Source organism: Bos grunniens, chromosome 7 (genome assembly GCF_055505025.1).
Source record: "Bos grunniens cultivar Pamir isolate PY7600 chromosome 7, Bosgru_T2T1.0, whole genome shotgun sequence".
Lineage (NCBI taxonomy): Eukaryota > Metazoa > Chordata > Mammalia > Artiodactyla > Bovidae > Bos > Bos grunniens.
In genome coordinates this window covers 2,060,926-2,065,181 of record NC_141171.1, presented here as the reverse complement: position 1 = coordinate 2,065,181, position 4,256 = coordinate 2,060,926, and positions in this window count along the sequence as shown.

Below are 4,256 nucleotides of genomic sequence, written 5' to 3'. Positions count from 1 at the left end.
CACACAGCTCTGGGGCCCCCTGCACGTGCCTCACCTGCTCAGCCACAGCTCCTCTTGCACACACTTCGGGTCCCAGCCCCTGGCCTTCTCCTGGGCCTCCAAAGTCAGGCTTTCTACCACCACCCCCACTCAGATGCTCCCTGACAACCCACTGACTGTGGCCTCGCCTCCCATGCCTCCTTCCCTTCCTTTTCTGTCCACATTGAGTTTCTCCAAGTAATCGTGAGATCTACAACTGCTTACTTGTTTGTTCATCATGTTTTGGGCTTTAAAGAGAAGGGCTTCCCTGGTGGCTCAGCTGGTAAAGAATTCACCTGCAATGCAGGAGACCTGGATTTGATCCCTGGGTTGGGAAGATTCCCTGGAGAAGGGAACAACTACCCACTCCAGTATTCTGGCCTGGAGAATTCCATGGACTGTATAGACCATAGGGTCGCAAAGAGTCGGACACAACTGAGCGACTTTCACTTTCACTGAGTTCAGATTCCTCAGTACGTGGCCTCTATCTCTTAAGGCTCCACAGGCCCATGACTCACTCTGTGATTTCTGCTTCCCCTTGCATCCCTGCTCCCTTCCCACCAAACACGCCTCACATTCCACAGCCAGCACCCGGGGTCTTTGCTGTGTGTCTTTGCACTTTGAGTGTCCTTGTGAGATGGGGCGGGAGAGTCTCTTCCTGACATAATGTTGTAAAACAGCCTCCACGTTTCTGACTTTTCCACTCGGCCCCGAGTGAAGGCCCAGTGGCAGCACTGCGCACCCTGGGATTAGCTGCTTCTCACAGAGGCAGAGCTCAGGGAGCCCTGATGCCCTTGGGTGCCTATGCAGGCCAGGACGAACAGCACCAGGGGTGGCCTCTCAGGGACTCTCAACGTGCTCCATCTGCCCATCGGTGTCCCTTTGCCCTCTGGAGGGCTGCACCTGTCCCTAGCCCATTTCCTGTCCCCACACCCACGCACTCTGTGGCTCTCAACAATGTCTGCTTCTCTAGATGGTTTAACGCATCAAGGGCAGGCCCAGTTCACCTGTTGATTTGCCACAGGCATACCCCCAGCAGCACAGCAGTGCCTAAGGGAAGGCCACGCAAGGCCACCTTCTCACACACCTCCTCCAGAGCAGACCCCAGCCCCAGCAAGATCTGCAGGACGGCCACTGTGGGGCTCCTGGCCTCTGGGGGTTGGGGGTGGCTCAGAGGCAGGTCAGCAGAGGAATTCTACAGGGGCTCTAGCACTGCCGGTCTTCTTAGGTGGACCTTGCAACACAATTTCAAAATACAAATCCAAGTCAATAAAGGGGGCTGACACACTCCCACCCAGCCCCAGCTCCACCCATCTCTACTCCTCCATTCCCCAGAGCCTCTGTCTTGGGGACCCAAAAGAGAAGAGTGAGGTGGGCCCTTCCCTGGGAGAGGGGCCAGCAGGACGGAGTCCCCCACACCAGGGGCTTGGTGGGAGTCAGGGAGGAGCCCTAAGGCCTGCTCCCTCCAGCACATTCTGGGGCAATTCTCCTAGAAATGAGGCACCCCCTTGTCTGCCACGGGCCTTTCCCCCGAGGCTCTGTGAAAGGTGAGCTCACCGTGGTCTCATGCTGTCCCCTGCCCCTGCTCTCCAGGGCTCTCCTGCCCCCCAGGGCCCTGCAGGCCCCCACAGATGCCTCCCAGTGGGCCTCCTGACCATCACTGAACAAGGACCTGAGCATGGACACAGGGAGAAGGCTCCTGAGCGGTGCAGGCAGCACACGCTAAAGCTAGGCCCCACCCTCGCACCAGATACCAGCCATCTCCATGACTGCAATGGATTGAGCTCAGCCTGGCTGGCACAGAGGTGGCCATTTCACGGGTGAGCTGGGTCAGGTGAGACAGGTGGGTCAGGAGAGACAGGTAAGTCAGACGAGACAGCTGGGTCAGGAGTGACGGGGGTTCAAGGATGACAGCTGGGTCAGGTGAGACAAGCGGGAACAGGAGAAGAGAAGGGGAAGCAGGAGGAGGAGCACAGCCACGTGTCAGGATGGGAGGGTGAGTGAGGAGGGCGCTGGGGCGCTGAGAAGGTAAGAGCTGCGATTCCGGAGGACGCCACAGGACGGATGCTGGAAATCGCCATGAGCGGCCAAGGCTCGCAGCCCACAGTGGAGACACCCTGCAAGCAGCCTCAGTGTTCCGCCTCCAGCTGTCAGACAACGAGGCGCCCTGTATCTGCACAGATGGGCTTTAGAAGAGGCCCAGCAATGTGCACCCTCTACAGTGGGAGGGTCGCTTCTAATCCCCACATCAACCCATAAGAAAGACTGTCACCGGCCCAGCCTACAGACAAGGAAACCAAGGCCTGGAGCAAGCACATAGCCCAGCTACCCCCAGTTCCAGAATGAGGGTGCAGAGGATTTGCAGGCTCCTCCAGGCCCTCGGAAGCCAGAGTCCGAGTCGAGACCACCAAGGGAAGCAACCTGAGAAAGGAGAAGCGCCTCTACATGGAGGCTTGAGGACCCAGGGGCCCTGAAGGAGAGGAAGGCAGAGGGCTAGGCGCACATGAGACTTAGGAACCGGGGCCAGAGGTGGGGTACTCCAGGGCCCCACAGTGACCATGGTGGCCCTAGGATGGAGCATACTCGCCAGCAGGAGCCACCCTGAGACTCACCCTGAGACTCTGTCTCTGAAAGCAAGCCCCAGACCCTCCTTCTGGGGGTCGGCAGTCACCAAAGGCTGACACCACTGCACTGGGCTGGCCTGGAGTCCCTAGGTTCCCTGGACCGTTTCCTGAGAAGCTTCTGACCAGCGCTTTGGCCCCTATTTCTCAGTGGACACACAAACCAAATCGCAGGTTCCGGAGCTGCACATCCTTCCAGGAGGGACTGGGAGGTGGGGAGAACAGGGGAGAAATGCTGGGAGCTCAGGGAGCCAGAATCTCAAAAGGAAAAGGTGGGACAACCAGGCCAGCCTACTTCAGGAGACCCTTAACATAGAGACTTTGTCAGAAGTCCTGTCCATGGCTACTCTCCCAGTGTTCAAGGCTGTCTGAAGAAACACAAATTAAAACCACAAGGAAACATCACCTCACACATAGTAAATTGGCTAAACTTTCAAAGTCTGACAGCATCAAGTATTGATGAAGGTATAGACCAACAGAAGCTCTCGTGCATTGCTCAAGTGAAAGTGGTGCGAGCACTTTAGAAAATCATTTGGTGTTTTGTTACATGGTCGGTCCTCCATGTCCATACGTCCATATCCAAAGAGTCAACCAAGCACAAATCAAAAATATTCCAGAAAAAAATTCTAGAAAGTTTCAAACCACAGAACTTGAATTTGCCACACACCAGCAACTATCTATTGTATGCGGTATTTACAGAGTGTTTCAGTTCAGTTCAGTAGTTCAGTCATGTCCAACTCTTTGTGACCCCATGGACTGCAGCACACCAGGCTTTCCTGTCCATCACCAACTCCCAGAGCTTGCTCAAACTCATGTCCATCAAGTCGTGATGCCATCCAACCATCTCATCCTCTGTCGTCCACTTCTCCTCCTGCCTTCAGTCTTTCCCAGAATCAGGGTCTTTTCCAATGAGTCAGTTCTTCACATCAGGTAGCCAAAGTATTTGAGTTTCAGCTTCAGCATCAGTCCTTCCAGTGAATAATCAGGACTGATTTCCTTTAGGATTGAATGGTTAGATCTCCTTGCAGTCCAAGGGACTCTCAGTCCAAGACTCTTGAGAGTCTTCTCCAAAATCACAGTTCAAAAGCATCAATTTTTCCTCATTCAGCGTTCTTTATGGTCCAAGACTCACATCCATACATGACTACTGGAAAAACCATTGCTTTGACTAGACAGACATTTGTCAGCAAAGGAATGTCTCTTCTTTTTAATATGCTGTCTAGGTTGGTCATAGTTTTTCTTCCAAGGAGCAAGCGTCTTTTAATTTCACGGCTGCAGTCACCATCTGCAGTGATTTTGGAGCCCAAGAAAATAAAGTCTGTAACTGTTTCCATTGTTTCCCTATCTATTTGCCATGAAGTGATGGGACCGGATGCCATGATGTTAGTTTTTTGAATGTGGAGTTTTAAGCCAACTTTTCCCCCTCTCTTTTACTTTCATCAAGAGGCTCTTTAGTTCTTCACTCTCTGCCGTAAGGGTGGTGTCATCTGCGTATCTGAGGTTATTGATATTTCTCCCGGAAATCTTGATTCCATCTTATGTTTCATTCAGCCTGACATTTTGCATGATGTACTCTCCATATAAGTTAAATAAGCAGGGTGACAATATGCATCCTTG